The 24,419-nt window shown below is 47.3% G+C and overlaps 1 protein-coding gene and 1 pseudogene across 1 annotated transcript in view; one reads left to right on the top strand and one right to left on the bottom strand.

The window, feature by feature from the left end:
- The first annotated feature begins 314 nt into the window (after positions 1–314).
- Positions 315–24,419, top strand: part of POR (cytochrome p450 oxidoreductase) — a 58,599-nt gene continuing 34,494 nt past the window's right edge. Inside the window, exons 1-2 of the mRNA XM_065892485.1 lie at positions 315–361; positions 18,996–19,073. The gene's annotated coding sequence lies outside the window, so the exon portion shown is untranslated. The remainder of the gene's footprint in view (positions 362–18,995; positions 19,074–24,419) is intronic.
- On the bottom strand, positions 10,762–19,011 carry LOC136134774 (large ribosomal subunit protein uL6-like; annotated as a pseudogene).

The following is a 24,419-nucleotide window of genomic DNA, read 5'->3' as shown; positions in this document are numbered from 1 at the left end:
CGAACACACGCGAGCGGCGGCCGGCAGCAGGAGGCCAGAAGGCGCGGCTCACGGCTACTGCCCCCACGGAACTGTCAAAGGCGTGAGGGGACTGCCGCCCCCTCCGGGCCTAAGCGCGGAGCTCCGGGGTCCCACTGCTGAGCTGGGACTCTAAGGGGGCGTGGCCTTCAGGGCCGTACCAAGAGCGCGGATTCGCAGGGGGGAAGCCTGGCCCCAGAAACAAGCGCACGGCCGGGTTAGGCGGAGCGGCGCCGCCGTCGGCCACGCTCCCACCCCCGCAGCCGGCGCGGGCGGTGGTAGCGCCTCAGTGGTGTGGGCCTGCGTCCTGCTCAGGTGTCCGTACTGTAGCCGGCCGACCGTGGTGAGTACGTGCGTTCGCTGGTGCTGGGTTGGCGGGGTCCGGTCGCCAGGACTCTGGGTGCCCGGGCTCCGGGCCCCGACGCCTTCTGGCCGCCTCGGTCGCCCGGGCCCTCGGCATGGGGGCGGGCTCTTTGGCCGGGTCACTGCCCAATTCGCCAGACGCGGAAAGCGCGGCTCCCATTTCGGCCCTTCTTAGGGTGGCCCTTCCCCTCGAGCTGACCTCTCGCGGAGGCTTGAGGGTCGCCGTTTCCACGGCCGAAGGCGCCCTACCGGCCCTTCGGCGGAGGATCGGGTCTCGGCGTGAGAGGGCTCCAGACCCCACGCCGCCACCCTTGGGCTAAGCCACTTTTCCTCTCCGAGCCTCAGGTTCCCCGTCTGTACAGTGGGCCTCAGGAGGCGGCCACTTATTGGGTTCACTCACGTAGGACGCGCTCGATGAGTGTGGGTGGGACCCGAATCTGATCTCGCAGCATCAGGTGGGCTCAGTGGAGCCCGCCAGCCCGGCCTCTCCTGGGAAACGTTCTGCGTGCCGGCGGCATCCCTGGGGGATAATGCTCCTCGCGGGCAGGTGCCTTGGCAGGTGCTTTGCCGGGCTCTGCTGGGCAACCGTGACACCCTTAGCTCGTGGGAGCAATTGGGAAAGAGGTGGAGGTCTTCTGGGCGGCGGGGGCACTTGACCTCGACTTTTTGCTTTTCATTTCTCGATGAGAGTCACCATTGCGTGAGCCGGTGACCAGTACTGAGAAGTTTGGGGCCATTTCAAAGAACGTGGCTGCCTCCTCTCTTAGACCGACAAAATACAGCCTTCCTTCTGAGCTTGGCCGAAGTAGGGAATAGTGCCAAGTCCAAGGGAGACAGGTCTGGAATGGGTAGTCCTCGGTTGGAACCTTGGCATCTTGGCAGGACACAACTTCTTGGAGCCTCTGTTTCCTACTCAGTAGCCCAGATAGTGATACAGCCCACCCTGTAGGCCCCCACAGGGTTGAGGTTCAGAGGTTCAGAAGAGAGGGTCTCGGAGGGTGATATTGAGAACTGTGCCATTCCACGTAAGCTGAGCAGTTAACTAACCCTCTGGGATCCAGTGTCCTCACTGTGCAATGCTGTAATTCACAGGCCTACCTGTTTGGGGAGAAAGCATTGATTCATCAACCACTGACAAGTTCTGTCCACACAAGTCCCCTTTGAGTGGTTGTGGGCTTGGCTTGATCAGGAAAAAAGTCCAAACGTCCCGGTTAGTAAAGCAGTGCACCCAGAAGAAACCACTTTCTTTTCTTTGTGTCCCTCTATGGAGTTCTCATTTTCCTTTCGAGAGAATGGTCAGTTCTGGAGCTTCTCATGATTTTCATACCCCCTAGTTTAATCAGGTCTAAAAACGTGGTCTGCATTTCAGAGAACAGAATATTGGCTTCCAGTTGGGTTGTAGTGTTGAAAACTTCAGAGTGATCGTAACTCTCCCAGATCCTTCGTGTCTAGCACTTGAAAACGTTACAGGTAGGTTTGAGGTGAAAGGAATGTACTTCAGCACCTGGAAGTAGCAACCTTGACTGCAGTCAGCATGAGTAAGGCAGGTGAAACTCCTGAGTGGTATGAGTTTGTAAACAACTCATGAGATGTATGAGGTGCTTGTTGCCAGACAAGCCTTACATTTTAGGACATGCCGGTGACTTTGAATTGATCCTTCCTTAACCCTTTGAACATTAGGATCCGAGTTCAATAAAGTTCACGCGTTCTTAGGAGATAGACTATTTGAAATCAGAACTGCTTGGCAAATCCAGAACATTTACTTGTTAAACTCATGGAACATTTCAAGTTCATAAAAATGTAGCTCTTAAGCAACTTTTTTTCCCCCCCCAATAGAGGCTTCCGTAATTGTGGGACTTTTCATGGTTCCAGAGGGCCCAGCTGCCCTGGCAACATCTGCTTCCTCATGCTTTAGGAAGGAGGAGAGCCCTGGATGGGGTGGAGGGTGTGGTGTCAGGGGACCTGAGTCCCGGCTCAGGCACTAGCACTGTGTGCCTTTCACCAAAGCACCCCAGGCCCGGGGACCTCAGGTTAGTGCTGTGGGAGTTAACTTACATGTCAGATTCATTTAAAAATTAAAATGAGAAAAAAGTGAAATGGAGAAATGACTTTTTATAAAAATAGATTTTATTCTGTTTACAAAATTACTAAGTGCTCATTATTTTTAAAAATACTCTTATATCAGAAGGAGAAAAACAGATACCGTATGCTAACACATATATATGGAATCTAAATTAAAAAAAAGGTTCTGAAGAACCTAGGGGCAGGACAGGAATAAAGACACAGATGTAGAGAATGGACTTGAGGACACGGGGAGGGGGAAGGGTAAGCTGGGTGGCATGGACTTATATATGCTACCAAATGTAAAATAGATAGCTAGTGGGAAGCAGCTGCATGGCACAGGGAGATCAGCTCGGTGCTCTGTGACCACCTAGAGAGCTGGGATAAGGAGGGTGGGAGGGAGACACAAGAGGGAAGGGATATGAGGATACATTATACGTATAGCTGATTCACTTTGTTATACTGCAGAAACTAACACACCATTGTAAAGCAATTATACTTCAATAGAGATGTTAAAAAAAAAAACTCCTATAGAAATAGTCAATATAATAGTGAACATTCCTCATAGCCTTACACTGAGACAAAAAAATTACTGCTAGTGGTGTAGTATATATTCTCCAGATATTTTTCTTCACATATAAAAACATTTATTACCTAGATTTTTTTTTTTTTACTTAGAACAGCAGGAATTTTTTACTATTTAAATTTAAAACACAGAATTAAGATGAAACTAGTCATGCTGTTCTGAGTCTTGCTTTTTATTACTTAACATTATGTCTTTCTATAGCACTATGTAAAGATCTGCCTCATTCCTTTTTTAAAACCTCATTCTTTTTAAAAATGACAATACCCCAGTATCCAATATTATTGAAAAAAAAATTGTTGTTTGCAGCCTTTTACTGTTTTGAATTCTGCTGCAATGATTAGCCTTGTTCTTTATCTTTCAGCGATTAGACAAATATGTTTGCATAATGAATTCTTAGAAGTGGAAGAACTGGAACATTTTCGAGCTTTTAAATGTATTCATTTAACAGATGTTGATTACCTGTGATATATCTGGCACTATTTGAGGTGTTAGGCCTATAGCAGTGAACATAACACACAAGTCCTCCATGGCTGTGACACATGGTTTGTCAAATGATGATATAATTTCAGATTTAACTTTTTACTATATGTCAGATTCATTTGAAAATTGAAAAACGACTGTTTTTTATAAAAATGTATTTTTTCTGTTTACAAAATTATTAAATGCTCATTATAAAAAGTCCTTCATAGCCTTACACTGAGACAGTTTCCAGATGGAGAAAAATAGTACAGAGGAGTATGTGTGCTTGTAAAAATGGGGTGACTTTAAATGTCAATCGATATTGCCAAACTTCCCTCCAAAAATGATAATATTGTTATGTTCCCACCAGCAGAGACTCATCATTTTTTTTTAATTAATTAATTTTATTTTATTTTTGGCTGCGTTGGGTCTTCGTTGCTGCACGCAGGCTTTCTCTAGTTGCGGCGAGCGGGGGCTACGCTTTGTTGCGGTGCATGGGCTTCTCGTTGCGGTGGCTTCTCTTGTTGCAGAGCACTAGCTCTAGGTGCGCGGGCTTCAGTAGTTGTGGCTCGCGGGCTTAGTTGCTCTGCAGCATGTGGGATCTTCCCGGACCAGGCCTTGAACCCGTGTCCCTTGCATCGACAGGTGGGTTCTTAACCACTGCACCACCAGGGAAGCCCAAGACTCATCATTTTTTAATTCATAATTCTAGGGCCAGTTGCTAACTGCTAAGGGCAGAGATGCTTTTTTTTTTTTGGCCGCACCATGAGTGCCATGTGACCTTAGTTCCTGGACCAGGGAATCGAACCTTCACCCCCTGCAGTGGAAGCACAGAGTTTAACCACTGGACTGCAAGGGAAGCCCAGAGATGCTTTTATTTCAGGAAAATTTATGTGAGACTCTGAGCTAAATTTGTATTAGGTATATATATATATATGGTACAGAACAGTGTATTCTTTTCTTAGGTTTTTGGACTTTCTTACTTCTCTCTGGATGAATTCATCATTTAGGAACCTTACTCTGCCTAAATCTGTGTCATACCATTTTAGAGCTCTACATCCTGAAAGTGTTTTTCCTTCCCCAACCCCCTCCCCAAGTGAGGTGTTTACATTAGTTGTGTGCCTGCTGGGATGTGTGTGTGTGAAGGTGGCGGAGGAGTCCCGTGGCGCAAACCATGGCTCTTTGCGGACTGGTGGCTCCTGTTGGTTGGGTCCACTGGAGCCAAATTCATCAGCCTGTGTTATGCCTGTTGCTCTTTGGCATGGCAACACGCTCGGGGATGTTGTGAACAAAGCAGCTGGGGGACCTGGTCCTTCTTCTGGGTGGCTTGAGGAAAGCTGCTGACATAGGGGCTTACTTATTTTACTTATAAAGAGGTGATGTGGTGGGGGAACATCTCAGAATTATCCTTTAATTGGAGTGCTGGAGGGTGAGGCATTCTGGTCTGTACACAGCTGAGAGAGCTGTACACGTGCTTCCCTGAAATTAATGTTTCAAGGCTAAACTAGAATAAAATGGTGAGCCAAACTGTGGTGCCATCAGCCGTAGACTGTTTCTCAGAGAACTGGATTCTTCGGGAGATGACCTGTAGTAGGAAAATAGGATGGAAAAAGCTGAGTTTTGTCCCCTGGTTGTAATCACGGAGAAGATGGACTCTGTGAGGATACTCTGATGTGGGGTTGTGTAATCTGCTTCTAGGTGAAAATCAAGAATGATGTTTAGTCATTTTTTTAAAAAAATCTCCCCTAGTCTTGTCTTCAGTGCCTTTTCCTGTGGCCCTGTGCACCCCATTCCTTTTGCCAGAGCAGCCTTTCATATCACTTCTTCCTTTGACACTTAGGTAAGAGCACTGTGACCGAGATAACTTTGATCCTCACGGCACACACCATCGCTGCGCCAGGTAGGCTGGGTCTGTACAAAGGTTGGAGGACTGGGTAGGAACACACGAACTCATGCTCACCTTCCCTGAACCTGATGTGCTGACTCTGTATCTATAGGTCACTTAGGGTCAGTTTTCAACACTGAAAACAGGGCTGGCAGTTCTTGAAAACACAGGAGAATGGATCAGCCAGCTGTGCCCGGCTTCTTTCAGAAGTGGGGTTTCGGGTGGGACTGTGGTCTTTTGAAGAAGGGCGTTTGTTGGTTTCAGAACCTTTGCGGTTAAGAAACCACATGGCATTACCTGGACATGTTGGACACTGTCCCTTATGTAATGTGATTTGCAAACTCTGAAAGGTCATTGAGCAAGACCGTCCCGCCTATCTGAAACCCCCACCAGCAAGGTCTCTGCCCCTGCTAGTGACCTCGCCGTGCCCTGGTCCCCGAAGCTCTAAGGACAGAAGACATTTTGCACTTTCCCCTTGTCTTCACGCTGGGGTGCCTCCACCACATAGTCCCAAAAGTGTTTAGTCTTTGAATCTCCTTCCACTGCTGTGGTCTTATTGTGGCCCCTGTCATTTTCTGCTGTGCCAGCTCTCGAATTGGCCTCCCTGAGTCCAAATTTCTCCCTCCCTGCCCCAACCCATCACTTCTCGTGATCTGTCCATGGTACCATTGCTCATGAAGCCCAACTCTTATCAACCCTCCTTTGCTCAAGAATTTACAGTCAGGCTTCCCTGGTGGCGCAGTGGTTGAGAGTCCGCCTGCCGATGCAGGGGACATAGGTTTGTGCCCCGGTCTGGGAAGGTCCCACATGCCGCGGAGCGGCTGGGCCCATGAGCCATGGCCACTGAGCCTGCGTGCCCGGAGCCTGTGCTCCGCAGCGGGAGAGGCCACAACAGTAAGAGGCCCGCGTACCGCAAAAAAAAAAAAAAAAAAAGAATTTACAGTCACTCTTACTGTTTTCTGTTTATTTTTCCTTCTTCTCCATCTGCTTCCACCAAGAATATGGAAGTGGCTTATAATAAAAGGAGTCTTAAAAAAATAAAAATAAAAAAAAATAAAAGGAGTCTTATTCTCCCCATCTCTAATGGCAATATGGGGGTTGGAGAGGAATGTGGATTCGTTGAGAACAGAGAAGTCCCTTCATTTCCGCGAGTGTAGGCCAGCACATAGAATAGTGCTGGGCAGGAAGCAGGCCCTCAGAAACACTAACTGGATGAGTGGCGCGTGGGTGCTTATGGTTTCTTCTCCCAGGTGTATTGGCAAGCTTTCTCCTGCATATTGACTGAGGTGCCAATATCGGGTCTGATCTATGTTTTTTAAGATTATTCTAAGATACAATATGAACTTTTTGTAGGATTTTAGTTTCCATCTAGGTGTGAAATTTTAAATGTTTCAAGTTCCTCCTGCCACTGATAGTTTATTCAATAATTATTTTTTAATTGAAGGAGAGCAAGAACTTGTGTGCTGCCCCTCCATCATAGTATATTATGTCTTTCTGGATAGTTCTAGATCAGTTACCTGGATGCCAAAAGCATGAATAAATTTGTTTATTTAAAAAATTCTAATGAAATGAATAAAAGGGATCTAATCTGACCTTTGAGTGTCTGTTGTATGTCAGGTATTTCATATCTCATGTGGTGATCATATAACACTGTGAGAGGATGGTCAGCAAGGAGACCGAGGCTGAGTAAGCGACGTGCCCAGGGACCCGTGGTGTGGAGGTGGCACATCTGGGGTTTGAACCAAGGTCTGTCTACCTACAAGGCCCATGTTCTTTTCATGGCTCAACTGGGTTTTATTTTAGGTTGAATTTCAAGGCCCACACCCTCCTCAGCAAAACCAAGAACCTAGTAATTGAGAGAAGGCCCCAGGAGGCAGGTAATTGTACCAAAAGACAGTCAAGGGAAGTCACTGTGATGGAGCACAGAATTCATTTCAGAGCCTCGTGGAAGGCAAGGAAAGAAGGACAGGATTCACAGCAAACGTGATGGAAAAAAGGAAGCACTTTTCCTTGGGGCTTCGTATAACGGTCACTGAGTAAGGCAGGGGGCAGCAGCCTCCATACTCAACAGGCATTTGAAGAGCCCCTCCTGCGTACCAGGCCCCCTGTGAGGTGCTGGGACTGCCCTGTGTGTGGACAGGATCGACAGGATTAGCTAGGTGGCTTAGGCCAGGGTGGAGGGAATGTTCTAAAGAACAGAGGACTGTGACACAGGCCACCCTTTCTGGAGCCCACTGGGGTAAAGGCAGCGAACTTCAGACTCCCTTATAATAGTGTCAGGGCAGCTCTTTGGGGGATGGGAGCCAGAGAATAGACCCAGAGTGGTCTATTTTATCAGGCAGGGGTAGAGCAGGGGAATCTGGGAGAGCGAGCGCGGAGAGACCCTTTGCCAGAGGTGGAAGGCAGGCAGTCCACAGTGGAGGCCCCGAGGCTCTCAGCGCATCCTCCACGCTGTGTCCGGCTATTTTGCCGTGAAAGTTGGAAAGCCTGGCTTGGCTTCTTGCCCCTTATCGGGTGACTGTAGGCAGAGCCGGGAGTTCTCAGAAGGCAGCGCTGGTTATGGTTCAGTGCTCCCGGCCAGCATTCTGTACCAGCGAGTGGGGAGCGAGAGAGATTCTGGAGCTTTTGTGGATTCAGTCATGCCGCAGGTACGTGGTGAGCACTGTGTCATGCCAGGCCTCCTGAGCACGAGGGCTACTGAAATGCAGGGCAGCCCCAGCCAGACACCAGCCCAACAATGCTGTCACCTGATGGTATAGTCAGGATCTTAAACTGCCAGATGAATCCCAGGCCAGGCAGTGAGGCGGCTTCTGTCTACAGCTTGGCCTTGTTCTAAAAAGGTGTCGAAGGGCATGCAAATGGATGATTGAGTGGCTCTGACGCCAGTGGGTCTGGGTTTGACTCCTGCTTCTAACGCCTGGCAGCTCCCCGACTTTGGACAAGGCACTCTAATCTCTGTGCTAATTACAGCTCCTGTACCTCAGGGCGCTGCTGTAAGGAGAGCATTAAGTAGTAGAAAGTCGTAGTGTGAATGCTTCATACCTGCTAACGGCTGTTACAATTAGTATTTATTTAGAAAAAAATAGATACGATGGCAGGTGAGGACCTAGGGATAAGATAGCATATGGCTGCTCAAGGCTGTTTGGATTTGTCCCGAGTTTCCTGATGTCCAGAGCAAAGAGGGGGTGGGGCACATCAGGGGTGGGAGGGGCTGCTGATGGGTACAGAGATTTCCTTTGGGGGGCGGGGGTGATGAAAATGTCCTGGGGTTAGCGAGTGGTGCTGCTTGTGCAATGGGTGAACATACTGAAGACCACTGAATCGTGCACTTTAAAGTGGTGAATTTGGCGTGGGGGGGCATGAATTATATCTCGATTTTTTTTTAATATTTATTTTTTTTGGCTGCGTTGGGTCTTCATTGCTGCGCACGGGCTTTCTCTAGTTGCGGCGAGCAGGGGCTACTCTTCGTTGCAGTGCACGGGCTTCTCATTTGGGTGGCTTCTCTTGTTGCGGAGCACGGGCTCTAGACGCGCAGGCTTCAGTAGTTGTGGCACGCTGGCTCAGTAGTTGTGGCTCGTGGGCTCTAGAGTGCAGGCTCAGTAGTTGTGGCACACGGGCTCTGTTGCTCTGTGGCACGTGGGATCTTCCCGGACCAGGGCTCGAACCTGTGTCCCCTGCCTTGGCAGGCGGATTCTTAACCACTGCGCCCCCAGGGAAGTCCCAATATATCTCGATTTCTTAAAATCAGGTTTATCGGTCTCAAGTCCTTGAGCAGCTAGACTCTCACTAGTTCTGCTACTGAGTCCCCATCACCTCGAGCAAGTTGTGCACACCTGCGGCAGACACATTCACTGCTCACGGCGTATTTCTGTCCCCACCCTCCCATCCCTTAGCCCTCTGGAAGTTAACCTCAGCTAACGCCCTGTGAGTGGGAGCACGGTGTGTCCCCTCTGCCCTGAAGCGTTTAAGGTCTGGGACCAATCCCTCCCAGTCTTCTCCTCATCACAGAAGCCCTGCAAGTTACATGTTGAGTTGGTGGCATCACAAGGAAAAAGCTGCTTGAAGCGCCAAGTCCCCTTAAGGAGGCCAAGAGCCTGGCAGAGACACCTGGCCTCCACTGGACATCGTGTAAACTTATGCATTACATCACTTGGGGCATAAGGCAGGGCTGGGAGGAAGACACCTTTCCCCAGTGCTGTGGCCTATGTCCTCAGAGCCCCTCCCTCATGCGTGCTGTGTGACGTGGGTCTTTTCTAACCGAAACCACAGCCGATGCACTGGGACCCGAGTGTGTCCCCACTGCTGGCTGCAGCCGAGTTCACAGCCCTGTCTGTCAGCGAGAGCGTTAAACTCAGCCTCTGGGAGCATGTCGAGTGATTGAGTGTGCCTGCCTCAAGTGACAGCGTGGTGTAGTGTCAGGCCAGCATTTTGTCTTCCTCCCCCCTAAGAGAACATGGTCAGGCAATCAAAAGCTCTCAGCAGCTCCTGGTTTAGTGTGGGTGGCGTAATAAACGTGGACACTTTTACAGACGCCATGAGACAGTCCTCTATCCCCATGGGGTCTGGTTCTTACCGACTCGCTCATGCTGTTCTGTTGTGAACTTCAATAACCCCACTGCCCACATCCTACCGTTTAAAAGCGTGGTGTGACTCGGCAGGCAGAGATCGCGGAGATGACCTTCAGTTGGTGCTCAGACACACTTGACTGACACCAGCCTTTAACGCATGGCAGTGGCCTAATGTCAAGGCGAAATGTAGGCAGAGCTGGGGATCAAAACAGTGCCATCCAAGGCCCAAGCCTGATGGCCGTCTGGCCTGACCGCATGATAAAAGCTGGCCCCTGGGAAGTGCGTGGCCACGTGTCTCTCTGCCGTCCTCCGTCAGCGCCTCCATCACTGTGTGTAGCTGCTGGCTGCAGCAGCCTTGTGCGGCTCCTGTCCTCACCACCCCCCCCCGCCATCCCATCCCCCCACCCCCGGCAGAGACTCCTGCTGGCCAAACCTGGGGTGACAGGCCAGCCTGGGAACCAACCGGGACGATGATGAGCCAGGAGTTGGGCCACCCCCTTGTTCGTCTGCAGGTAGACGATGACTAGAGCTGTGACAGGAAGTGACAGAGAGGGTCTCGTATGGCCCTTAAATCTCCCCCTTTGAGTTGCTGGCTGTGGGGCTTTCAGTGAGTTTCTGGTTCCTTAGGTCTTCAAGTCCGTGTCTGTAAAAATGGGTGAACTATTTATCTAAACAGGCTAATCAGTAGATCTACTGGACTTGCCAGCCTGCAGAACTATGTAAGTGTTGTTGTATAAGCTGCACAGTCTGTGGTATTTGTTATGGCAGCCTGAGCTTAGACAGAGACTTGTTGTTTCTGTAGCTGGATAATTATTTAGATCCTATTCATCAGTCTGCTGAACTGTTCCTTTTTCAGAAACATAGATACCATCCAAAATTTTTTCTGATATCCTTGTTTTTTCTGGGTTTTGGTTTTTGGTGTTTTTTTGCAGTACACGGGCCTCTCACCGTTGTGGCCTCTCCCCCTGCGGAGCACAGGCTCCGGACGCGCAGGCTCAGTGGCCATGGCTCACGGGCCCAGCTGCTCCGCGGCATGTGGGATCTTCCCGGACCAGGGCACGAACCCGTGGCCCCTGTATCGGCAGGCGGACTCTCAACGCACTGCGCCACCAGGGAAGCCCGTGATATCCTTGTTTTTAACTGTTGTGGCTCGTGAATCCAAGCAGCTGAGTTTGATACACGTTCACTGCCACTTCCTTCAAGAACTAGCTCATCTTTCTGGGCTTGAGGTGGTGAACAAGCAACGCCTGGCCTCATCCGAACCCTGCGGATATATTTTTTGTCCAAGAAAATATGGATTTCAACGAGAAGACCATTCTTTTGAATGATAGTGTGGACGGGGAAGTGAGAGTTCAGAGGCCGCACCTTGTAACGGGAGCCCCGTGTGACACCCGTGATCGTGTTCTGTATGTGGCTACGGATAGTGCCAACGATAGCGAGGTCCTTTCTGTTTCCCCACCATTCGTCACCCCGGAGCCTCTTTCTCTTTCCAAGGAGGCCGAGTTCTACATTAATGTGATTGAAGACCCTCCACAGGGTGCCCCGGGGCCCTTCACAATAACCGTGTGTCCCTTCAGAGTGATGTCCACGTTTTCTGGAGTGTTAATAGTCTGCTAAAACTGGGCTTCATCCCTGCAGTAGATGCAGCAGAGAGGACACAGCTTTTTTTTTGGCCACACCACACAGCTTGTGAGATCTTAATTCCCCAACCAGGGATTGAACCCAGGCCCTCGGCAATGAGAGCATGGAGTCCTAACCACTGGACCGCCAGGGAAGTCCTGACATGGCTTATTTTAACCTGCTTCTGCCCTGAAGAACCCGAATGGGAGAGAGAAGTAATCCACCAAGGTTCTTTGAGTGCCTGCCCTGCATTCTGTGTAGTTTTACCTGTATTATCCTCCCAGCAGCCCTTCCAGAGTCATCAGTGATGATGATTCTCCATTTTAGATAGGAAAGCAGCTGAGGGAAGTTGAGTTTTGCCCAAAGTCATAGAACTGTAAGTGGCAGAGCGATTTTGAACTCGTTTTTATTTTTCTTTAGACCTATGCCCCCATTTTCCCTTTAGGCCCTTCTGGATCCTCTTCTCCCCCCGCCCACCCCCATCTCTGCCATTTTGCACCCTCTCCCATCAAGAAGCCATCCTAAGCCAGCCTCTGCCCAACCTTGAGCTGCGCTGGCCAGAATCTGTACTGTTCATCTTGGCAAGGAAGTAACTGTGTGTCTCGTCTCTTTCCATAGAAGGGCAGGGGACATCCCCTGACCTAGTTTGTCTTCGCCCGTTTAGGTGGCAGCGTGCTGGGCACGTGACCTACCTGATGAACGTGGAAGAGCCACTCTTGATATGAGTGGAGTGTTTCTCCTCAAGGCAATTTCACTTTGGACAGTTGTCTTCAAATCAACATCACCATCAGTATTTCTAGGATACTTTGCGGAATGCTTCCACAAGCATCATTTGTGCAAAAGCCAAACAGGGATTAAAAGCCCACCTTGTTGGCTGAGGCTCAGTGAGAAGTAATTTGCTAAGGTAGTGGTCAAGCCAGTCCCCAAATTCGGTTCTCTGAACTGCTGCCAAGTCCCACACCCTTTTCACTATGTCCCCCTGCTCCAGGTTTTCTGTTTTATAATCCAGTGGACTGGAGAGAAATCAAAGAAAAGATGGGGCTATTTGGTTCCCCTCAATGTTATGGTCCCTTCTCTGTGAAACCACTTCTAGTTAGAAAACTCATGATTTTTAGTTGAAATTCGAATATTACTTTCAGAAAGTGGTCTTGGTTTCCTATGATAAGACTGAAAAGTAGAGTCATATTTCCAGAGTCAACAGATGATAAAAAAAAAAAAGTAGTCACTCCCTTTCTCTAGGGGATACTAAATGGAGGCATTTGGAAATTTGAAATTTGATGTAATACTATCATTGTGAAGGAATAAATAAATAAAGGTAGGTAGGTTTTTATTTATTTTGTTTTGTTTTATTTTCCTGTTAAGATGGTTTGGAACAAGGACAGGTTACTCTTCACGCCAGAGCAGACAGGTAAGTTTGGATAGAGGTGCCATCACCTTTCCATTCTGGCCGGTGGAAGTTGACAAAGACTGAGCTGACCTTGTCTGCTGATGGTAAAAAAATGCGGACAGAGGAGCACTGGGGTTTGGCAGGGGTTCCAAGTCCTAACGTGTGTGTTCTTAAAGCCCAGAAGATCTGTTGCTGTGCCTTTTTGAGTCATTTCAGACCTTCCGAGCTCTCTTCTGGTCTGCCCTCTGCCAGGCACCGTCTCCTGTCTCCTCTCAGTAGTTTCTGGGGCCTGTGTCCACCCCCCGGCCTTCCATCCCTTTAGTTAGAGGACTTGTATTGCATCAGGTATAAGGACCCAGATGTAAGTCGAGGTGAGCCCATCAAGGATGGTTGAAAGATGATGAATTGAAACTCAGTGTGCGCCTGTTGGCAGGGGCTGGGGGCAGAGCAGTGGGGGAGGGAGGGGTGCTGGTCCTTCCACTGCAGCCCAGCCTGAGGCAGGTCTCTGGACGAGTCCTCTGATGGCTCAGGTTCCCTGAAAGGCGGGATGGGACAGACTCTGGGAGCTCTAGACGTCAGAACCCAGATGCTTACTTTCCTCTCAGTAAAGTTCGGGTTTCTCCAGAGCCTTTGGGTGTCTCCAGACCATATTTCACTAAACTCTTAAGGAAATCCAGGAGTTTCTGGGAGTCACCCACACTGTGCTTTCCCAGGACTCTGGTTCTTTCTTTCCGAGTCACCCACTGCTCTGCCTTGACGGTCTCCCCTCCGGCCATCACACCGAGGCGGGCTCAGGGGACTAAGGAGCAGGTGATGAGTAACTCACAGCAGGAGGAGAGCTGAGAGGTGGAACTAGTGTGTCTCCAGGCTGTGGTCCCCAGGTTGGTGTGTGGTTGTGACCCTGGGCCAGCACCTCCCGCTGCACACCTTTCCCGCTTAGTACCACAGAGGGTCTCGTTTACTGGGTATGGTTTCCGTGGTGGAGAGGGCCCATCTTTTTTTTTTTTTTTTTTTTTTTTAAGAACAGGAACCCGTAGGCAGTTTCCTTTTTTTAAAATTAATTAATTTATTTATTTTTGGCTGTTTTGGGTCTTCGTTTCTGCGCGAGGGCTCTCTCCAGTAGGGACAAGTGGGAGCTACTCTTCATTGCGGTGCGTGGGCCCCTCACCGCTGCGGCCCCTCCCGTCGCAGGGCACAGGCTCCAGACGTGCACGCTCAGTAGTTGTGGCTCACGGACCCAGTTGCTCCGCGGCATGTGGGATCCTCCCAGACCAGGGCTCGAACCCGTGTCCCCTGCATTGGCAGGCAAACTCTCAACCACTGCGCCACCAGGGAAGCCCGAGAGGGCCCATCTTGTCTATACATCCATATCTCCAGTTTCTTCTCTGCCTGTCCTTCTGGGGCACAGGTGTTCTGGCCTCCCTGGAGTGCTTATTGATTCTTATATGTAGGGGGTTTTTTGTTTTTTAAAGAATCGATTTTATTTATTTTTGGTTGTGTTGGGTCTTCATTGCTGCGCGCGGGCTTTCTCTAGTTGTGTTGAGTGGGGGCTACTCTTCATTGCGGTGGCGGGCTTCTCATTGCAGTGGCTTCTCTTGTTGTGGAGCACGGGCTCTAGGCGCACGGGCTTCAGTAGTTGTGGCTCATGGGCTCTAGAGCACAGGCTCAGTAGTTGTGGCGCACGGGCTTAGCTGCTCCGCAGCATGTGGGGTCTTCCCGGACCAGGGCTCGAACCGTGTCCCCTGCATCGGCAGGTGGATTCTTAACCACTGCACCACCAGGGAAGTCCCCATGTTTTTGTTTTTTTACCTTGCTTCCCTCCCAGGCTTCTGGGGATGCAGTGCTTTGTGGAGTTACTCTCACCTCCCCAGGTTAGCAATATGCCTTGCAGAGGGAAGGCTGCAGAGAAACGTTGAAAATAACTTGCTTTTTGGAAAATAATTTGACAGTGAGTCAAGAATCCTAAAAATATTTATTCCCTTTGATTCGGAAATATTTCTAAGATATATTCAGAAACTCAGTAATCAGAGGTGCACAAAGATTTATCTTGAAAAGGTATCAGTCATCTTGTTTATGGTGGTGTTGTTTACAATAGTGAAAATATCCAGTAAGCTGCTCTATATTCGTAGGCTGGAAGAACATTTGAGATTTTTTAAGCTTCGCAATTTAATAAATGAAAAAAGCAGGACAAGATTATATGTAGTATAAAACCAATAATGTTAAAAATAAATATATTTTACAATATACACGTAAAAATGGGTGGGACAAAAACAAATAGGTGTTTGGGTTATGTTTTCTTTAACTTTATGGTTTTAAATTTAGCATATTTTCTTCAATAAGCATGTATTTATTTATTTTTAAATTTATTTATTTTATTTATTTTTGTCTGCGTTGGGTCTTTGTTGCTGTGCGTGGGCTTTTTCTAGTTGGAGCAAGCAGGCGCTTCTCTTTGTTGTGGTGTGCCGGCTTCTCATTGCAGTGGCTTCTCTTGTTGCGGAGCACAGGCTCTAGGCATGTGGGCTTCAGTAGTTGTGGCATGTGGGCTCAGTACTTATGGCTCACGGGCTCAGTACTTGGGGCTCGTGGGCTTAGTTGCTCTGTGGCATGTGGGATCTTCCCGGACCAGGGCTCGAACCCATGTCCCCTGCATTGGCAAGCGGATTCTTAACCACTGCGCCACCAGGGAAGCCCCACATGTATTTATTTTTAACTTTTTTATTTTGAAATAGTCTCAGATTCACAGAGAAGTTACAAAAATAGTGCAAAGAATTTTTGAATACTCTTTACACAGATTCCTCAAATATTACCATTTTACCTTATACTCTCTCTCTCTGTCTTTTAAATTGAAGCGTAATTGACCAATAGCTCTATGTCAATTCCAGGTGCATGACATATTCTGTACATTACATAATATTTCTATACATTACAAAATGATCATCATGATAAGTCTAATTACCATCTGTCGCCATGCAAAGACATTACAATATTATTGGCTCTGTTCCGCATGCTGTGCATTTCATCCCAGTGACTAGTTAATTTTGTAACTGGAAGTTTGCTCCTCTTAATTTCCCTCAGCTATTTCATTCATCCCCCCTCCACCCACCCTCTCCTCTGGCAGCCACCTGTTTGTTCTCTGAATCTGAGTCAATTTCTGTTTTGTTTTTTAGATTCCGCATATAAGTGAGATCATATGGTACTTGTTTCTCTGTCTGACTTATTTCACTTGGCACAGTGTCCTTTAGGTCCATCCATGTTGTTGCAGATGGCAAGATTTCATTCTTTCTGATGGCTGAGTAATGTCCATTTTATACATATACCGTCTCTTCTTTATCCATTCATCTATGGATGGGCACTTAGGTTGCTCCCGTATATTGGCTGTTGTAAAAAATGCTACAGTGAACAGAGGGGTGCATATATTTTTTAAAATTAGTGTTTTTGTTTTCTTTGGGAAAATACCCAGTAGTGGGATTGCTGGATCATATGGTAGTCCTATTTTTAGTTTTTTAAGGAACCTCCGTAGTGTTTTCCACAGCGGCAGCACCAGTTTACATTCCCACCAACGGTGCACGAGGGTTCTGTTTTCTCCACATCCTCGCCAATGCGTGTCTCTCTCTCTTTTTATCATGTCTTTTCCCGACCTTTTTGAGAATAAGTTGCACATATGGACACAGGAATTACTCTTAAGTACTTCAGTGTTTCTTTTCTAAAATTCAAGGGCACTTTCTTACATAGCCACAGTATAATAATCAATATCAGGAAATTGATATACTATGTTGTCTAATCATAACAGTTATTCAGATTTCCCATTAATGTCTTTTATAGCAAAAAAAAAATCTTTTTTTTTCCCCTTGGTCCAAGATTGCACTGAACCTAACCACTTTTCAGTTTCCTTTGATCTGGAGCAGTTCCTCAGTCTTTTTTTATCTTTCATGACCTTGACATTTTTCAAAAAGTCAGGCCGTCTCTTTATAGAATGTCCCTCAGTGTGGATTTGTCTGATGTTTCCACATGATAAGATTCAGATTATATGTTTTTTAGGGAATATCACAGAAATGGTATTTTGTCCTTGTCCCAGTATTGGACTTTGATCCCTTGGTTATGGTGGTGTTAGCCAGGCTCTCCACCAGGAAGTTCTGGTTTTTTCGGATGGAATCAATAGCTTCTCGTCAGACTTTTACCCACAGGTTTTAGCACTCATGATTCTTGTCTGAAACAGTTATTACTATGGTGGTTGCCAGCTGGTGATTTTCTAAGCCCTTCATTCTTTCTGCATTTGTTAGCTCACATTCTACTCTAAGGAAGAACTTTCCTTTCTCACCGATGTGTTTATTTATTCATTTATGTGTTTATAGCAGTATTGACTCTTGCATTATTCTTCTATCCTTTGGGTTATAGTCTGTCGCTGGCGGTGTTTATTTTAATGCTCAAGTTGTCCCAGATTTCCCAGTGGGAACCCCCTCGTGTAGACTCCTATGTTCTTTAGCCATGTACCTGTCATTCTTCAAGCCCTTCCTTACCCTTTGGCGCACAGCAAGGTGATCCAGGTTCATCCACTACTTTTCCTGCCCTTATTCTCAAGTCAGCCATCTCTCCAAAGAGCCCTGGTTTCTTTGGATGGAGAATGATGTTTAGAAACCAAGATTTGGGTGCTAGATGGCTCCTTGCTCCTAGGGTATCATTACTTCTATGCCCTCTCAGCAGACAAAACTAGGAAATACACACAAAACATATGCATTTCTATGTCCATCTTTATATATTAAGAGACCATTGTGTATTCTGATATCTGCAGTTTCAGTCCAGCCCCACAGCGTTCATTCCCCAGTCTCTCTTCCCATATTTGTACCTCCCTCCTTCAGCAGTAAGAAATCCATCTCCCATGTATTTAACTTCAGAAGTAACACATGAATACCAACCATCTCCTTATAAAGAACAGGCAAAGCAAAGGTCCCTTTAGACACCCCAATCGTATTCTAGGTGTTTCCTAGAGGAAATCACTATTGTATATATCTTCCTGGATCATATTTCTGGAGAAATACCTAATTTTTCTTTTATTTCATTAACGGTTTCCTAATGAAAATATAACTTGCTTTTTTATTTAATATATTTTGTCAGTCTTGCAATGAGAGTACCGTTAGCTCCACGTAACTATTTTTTAACTGTTGCATAGCATTCCATTGCTTGGAATGGAAAACATAAGCATCCAGTTTGGGGCTGGTACAAGCAGTGCTGGGCTCAGTGAGAGGCACAGTTCAAGAAGAGAGTCACCAGACCCAAGGATCTGGGCATTTTTTTTCCCCATAAAAAACAGCTTTAAAAATATTTTTCTGATTAGATAAATAGCCATTATTTTAAAAGAAGCAAGTAATACATTAAAAATAAAATGGGGGGCTTCCCTGGTGGAGCAGTGGCTAAGAATTCGCCTGCCAATGCAGGGGACACGGGTTCAAGCATTGGTCCAGGAAGATCCCACATGCCGCAGAGCAACTAATCCTGTGCGCCCACAACTACTGAACCTGCGCTCTAGAGACTTTGAGCCACAACTGCTGAGCCCACGTGCCACAACTACTGAAGCCCACATGCCTAGAGCCCGTGCTCTGCAGCAAGAGAAGCCACTGCAATGAGAAGCGTGTGCACTGCAACGAAGAGTAGCCCCCGCTCGCCACAAGTAGAGAAAGCCCCACGCACAGCAACGAAGACCCAACGCAGCCAAAAATAAATAAATAAATAAATAAATTTATTTAAAAAATAATAATAATAGAATAAAAATAAAGTGGGGGATAAAATTAAAATCTCACCCGTGAGATAATATTTTGGTAATCCTTTCACATATCATCTTATGTATGTATTTATGTACATACATACATCTTATGTATTTATGTATGTACATACATAAATATTTTTATATCATTGGGCCATAGTACCTATGCTGTTGTATTGTGGATACTTATTTTGCAGTGTGACTTATATACAGTGTATATACTTATATACAGTACGATCTTTAATGATGAATTCTTACGTAGATAAACTCCCCTGTAACTACCACCACAGATAAGATACTGCACATAATCCAGCATGCCAGAACCTTCCCTTGTACCTCTTCCTCCACTTATGACCCTTGACCCAAAGGTAACCACTGTTCTGACCTCTATCACCATAGACTTTTTGCCTTTTCTTGATGTTCAACTATAAATGGAATCCTACAATAAGGTGCTCTCCTGTGTTCAGCTTCCCTTGTTCAGTGTTACGTCTGTGAGATTCATCTGTGTTACTGCGTGCACTAGTTCATTCTTTTTCATGTCTGTGGGTACCTAATACTTCTTCTTGTTCAAAGAATTTTTCATAGTAGTAACAGCTACATTTATTACAGCACATACTCTGTGCTAGGCACTGTTCTAAACCCTTTACAGGTTCAGCTTGTTTAATCCTCACAATAACCCAGTGAAGTGGGTACTACTATTATTATAGTAACATGTCCATGACTCTTTATCAGGTTGATGAAGTTCCCTGTTATTCCTGGTTTACTGAATTTTTTCATCATGAATAGATGTTGAATTTCTCCATCCATTGATGATCAGGTGGGTTTTTTACAAACCTGTTTATATAGTGAATTACATTGATGTTCGGATATTGAACTAACCTTGTATTCCTGGAGAAAACTCCATTTGATCATGACATAGTATCCTTTTTACATATTGCTCAATTCGATTGACTAATATTTTAGATTTTTGCATCTGTGTTCACGAAGCATGTTGGTCTGTAGCCTTCTTTTTTGTACTGTTGCTGTCTGGTTTTGGTATCAGAGTAATACATCCCTCATAAAAGAGTTGGGAAGTCTTCTATTTTCTGAAAGGATTTGTACAGAATTGGTATAATTTCTTCCTTAAATGTTTAATTTAATTCACCAGTGAAGCTGTCTGTTCCTGGAGTTCACTTTTTTTTTTTTTTTTTTTTGCGGTACGCGGGCCTCTCACTGCTGTGGCCTCTCCTGCTGCGGAGCACAGGCTCCGGATTCGCAGGCCCAGCGGCCACGGCTCATGGGCCCAGCCGCTCTGTGGCACGTGGGATCCTCCCGGACCGGGGCACGAACCCGCGCCCCCTGCATCGGCAGGCGGACCCCCAACCACTGCGCCACCAGGGAAGCCCCCTGGAGTTCACTTTTGGTGAAGGTTTTAACTAGTAATTTGAATTCTTTTAGAGAGCTCTTCAGCTTATCTATTTTTCTCAAATGAGCTCTGACAGTTTGTGTCTAAGAAATTTGTCCATTTCATCTAAGTTATCAAATGTTGACATAAAGCTGTTCGTAATTTCCCATATTACCCTTTTAATGTCTATAGAATCTACTGATGTCCTCTTTTTCATTCCCTATATTGGTGAGTTATGTCTTCTTTTCTTCCTGATCATTCTGCCTGAGATTGATCTATTTGAGAGCAATGTATGTGTCAAGAGTTCTAAGAATTCAAATCTAGTCGAGAATTTAAGGATTTTTAAAATGTTTTTTTTTTTAATTTTTGGCTGCATTGGGTCTTAGTTGCTACGCACGGGCTTTCTCTAGTTGTGGTGAGCGGGGGCTACTCTTTGTTGCGGTGCACGGGCTTCTCATTTTGGTGGCTTCTCTTGTTGCAGATATTGGGTTCTAGGCGTGCGGGCTTCAGTAGTTGTAGCACACAGGCTCAGTAGTTGTGGCTCGTGGGCTCTAGAGCACAGGCTCAGTAGTTATGGCTCACAGGTTCTAGAGCGCAGGCTCAGTAGTTGTGGCACACGGGCTTAGTTGCTCCGTGGCCTGTGGGATCTTCCCAGACCAGGGCTTGAACCCGTGTCCCCTGCATTGGTAGGCGGATTCTTAACCACTGTGCCACCAAGGAAGCCCTAATTTTTTTTTTAATTTTAAAATTTATTTTATTTATCTATTTTTGGCTGTGTTGGGTCTTTGTTGTGGTGCACATGCTTCTCACTGTGGTGGCTTCTCTTGTTGAGAAGCACAGGCTCTAGAGCGCAGGCTCAGTAGTTGTAGCATGCGGGCTCAGTAGTTGTGGCTCGCGGGCTCTAGAGCACAGGCTCAGTAATTGTGGCACACGGGCTTAGTTGCTCCGTGGCAACGTGGGATCTTCCTGGACCAGGGCTCGAACCTGTGTCCCCTGCACTGGCAGGCGGATTCTTAACCACTGCGCCACCAGGGAAGTCCTAAAATGTATTTAATTTGGCTGCGCCGGGTCTTAGTTGCGACACGCGGGATCTTCACTGGGGCATGCGGGATCTTTAGTTGTGGCATGCAGACTCTTAGTTGTGGCATGCATGCGGGATCTAGTTCCCCGACCAGGGATCGAACCTGGGCCCCTGCATTGGGAGCACAGAGTCTTACCCACTGGACCACCAGGGAAGTCCCCAAAGATTTTTATTTTTTAAGAGAAAGATTTTTGTTTAAAGATACTTTTCTTAATATTATTTAGGGAAGAAATCAGAATGGACGTCAGTTACAGACACACATTTTAATTCAAACTGCACCCCTCACCAGCTGTGTGACCTCAGGCAAACCACTCAAACCCACCTGAGTACTGATGTCATCGTTATAAGGAGATAATAGTAATTTCCATGTAGAGTGGCTGAGACATTGATGTACACCCCAAAAGTGCCAGGCCCCGTGCCTGCTTACATGTGCATCTGTTACTCAGAGTGAGAAGTTGGAGACGACCCTGCCAAAATCATCCCTGTGTGCAGTGTGCCCGCGTTTCCCTGGAGCCGCTACTCACTTCTCCCCTCTGTCCCCACAGCACTTCGTAAACAGTGATTTTTATAGCATTTCTCACATTTGACCGCAGTGTCTTCTGTGCTTCCTTGACCAGACTGCGCACTGCTGCACAGCCGGGCCATGTTTTTCTCATCTTTTCTCTCTGTTGCCCATATAGATTTAAGTGCTCAAAAATATTTTAATAAACGCAGAATAGGAAAGTCATTACATAATGGTACGTCAAATCAGTGGACCATCAGGCAGCCAAAGAAAATATCATTATAAAGGATTCTTTAGCAATGTGAAAAACTGTGTTACAAAGTAGAATACGTTTTATCCACTTTTGTTAATGAGTGTATGTAGATGCGTGTGTATAATGTATTTATGTATGGAAAAAATGAAAGAAAACTCTAGAGAGAAAGCAGCTCTGTGGGCAGTCAGCTTCTGCCTGACCTTTCATCCTTTAAGATAACCATTTGAGTGGGGTGAGACTGGGATGGGAGGTGCTGAGTCCCCTGTCGCTAGAGGCTGTACAGGCACAAAAGAAATCACTGGAATCACAGGGCACAAAGGGCTGTCGAGGTGCCTGGTCCAGGAGGCCTGAGGCAGGCATTCCTTCCCTGCCCCGGTTTACCAAGTCCTTCCTCTCGGGGCCAGAAGGAGCAGTGAAGTCCCATCAGGGAGCAGCACTTGTGTCTGTGCAGAGGGAGTTGGGTTTGAAAAGATATCATACAGACATGATGGCCGTGTGCTTGGAGGCTAAGAGACTCATTTACCCCTGAAGATGCTCCTCAAAAGCCGAAAGCCAGGCTCTGTGGGAAGCACGGACTGTTCTTGGGACCAGTTTCTTAATCGGAAGAGTTAGTACTTCCCCCTTTTTTCAGAGTCTGCTGTGTGGCTCCCCGTCTCTCTTCCTATTTCCTGAATCCTTAGGATGTGCCACGGACCACGTGTCACAGCGTCATTGTCTGCTTTCGCTTTCCATAGCTGCTCTTGTTTAACATGAACTAGAAGCGTGTGTGTGTGTGTGTGTGTGTGTTTGTGTGTGTGTTTCAACACGCTCAGCGAAAGAAGGTCCAGGAATCAGTGTTGAAGTATTAACTCAGGTCAGAGACTAGGGGTTTTTCCTCCTGGCATCGTCACCAATCAGCCGGTTCAGTTTAATGATCATCAGTTTGGCAGGTCTGTGTCCCAGGCCCCTGGGGTGGCAGGCACTCTGTCATTAAGCACAGTTCACCTAGCCTTGTGTTGACACATCCCCAGTGATGGAGGTGGGGGGCCACGCCTCACAACAGCTCATTTTCTTTCTACATATTTTTGTCAGAAAGTTCTTCTTGGAGAGTGTGTGAACCTCTGTCCTCCGTTACCGCGCAGGGTAAGGGCTCAGTCCCTCAAGACTGCTCCCCACACCCCGCTTCAGATGCCAGTCACAGGTCCAGGTTGTCACCTGTGCTTCTGGCCAATCAGCTGTAGATGTGGGTTCCCACAGCCTGCTGCTCGGGTTTGATGAATTTGCTAGAGCAGCTCACAGAGCTCAGGGAAACATTCACTTATGTTTACCAGTTTATTGAAGGATATGATGAAGGATACAGATGAACAGCCAGATGAAAAGATACATAGAGTGAGGTCTGGGAGGGTCCAGAACCCAGGAGTTTCTGTCCCTGTAGTGTGAGGGTCACTCTCCCGGCACATGGATGTGCTCACCAACCTGGAAGCTCTCTGAGCCCCACACTTCTGGGGTTTTAGGAAGGTCTCCTCATGTAGTCATGATCAGTTATTCACTCCATTTCCAGCCCCTCTCCCCTCTCTAGAGAGAGGGGTGGAGGCAGGGACTGAAAATTCCAAGCTTCTATTCATGGCTTGGGCTTTCTGGTAACCAGCCCCTGTGCAGGAGCCCACCCAGAGTTGCATTTGAACAAAAGATGCTCCAAGTGCTCTTATCACTTAGGAAATTACAAGAGTTTTAGGAGCTCTGTGCCAGGGACTGGGGGCAGAGACATGTGTGTGTGTGTGTGTGTGTGTGTGTGTGTGTGTGTGTGTGTGTATATATATATTTTCTATTATCTCACAGAACTCCTGTGCAGTCTCTTGTACCCATAAATTGCCTTGTGCTGACTTTTAGTAGGGTTACTAAGTTATACCCTCAGAATGCCCCAGAGTACATTGTCTTAGGGGATCTGTGGGTTTGCCCCACTTGGAGTTCAGGCCAGGTGGCTGGGGCCCCAGAGAGGCTGATAGAAACAGGCTCACGTGGCTGTCCACGACCGGCTGCAGTTCCTGTGGGCAGCGCCTGTGGGGCTTTGTCAGCTCCATTTGTGCTGAGTGATGCTAGGTCTTCTGCCTGCTTCTCGCCAAGTCATGCTTTCACAGATCCAGCTCGCCTGGCTGCCTTCCTCTTTCACGTCATTGCATCAGACACAGTGCCAGTCATGCGTCTCCATATCCCACCCGTAAGCCCTGTTAAGTGGGGGAGAGGTCGTCAGCTGGGGCATTTGGGCATCTGCATAGAATGTTGGCCTGAGAGTGTTCTAGTCTAGGATGCCTTGGTCATAGCTCCATGTCTGCACTGATCCTTTGGGTGTGACCACTGTTCAGGGTTACCACCCTGTGACGTGGTTCTAATCATGCCACACCCTCGCCCTGTCATCATCTCCAACCGGGGCTCAAAGACCTTAGACACGTAGAGGGCTCCTGGGCCCTTTGCAAACTGGTCTTAATCTGTTTTTAAAGGCCATTCTCTTCCTCAC

The sequence above is a fragment of the Phocoena phocoena genome, chromosome 15 (genome assembly GCF_963924675.1).
Source record: "Phocoena phocoena chromosome 15, mPhoPho1.1, whole genome shotgun sequence".
In the NCBI taxonomy this organism is placed as follows: Eukaryota; Metazoa; Chordata; class Mammalia; order Artiodactyla; family Phocoenidae; genus Phocoena; species Phocoena phocoena.
This window is presented reverse-complemented; position numbering and strand designations above follow the sequence as displayed.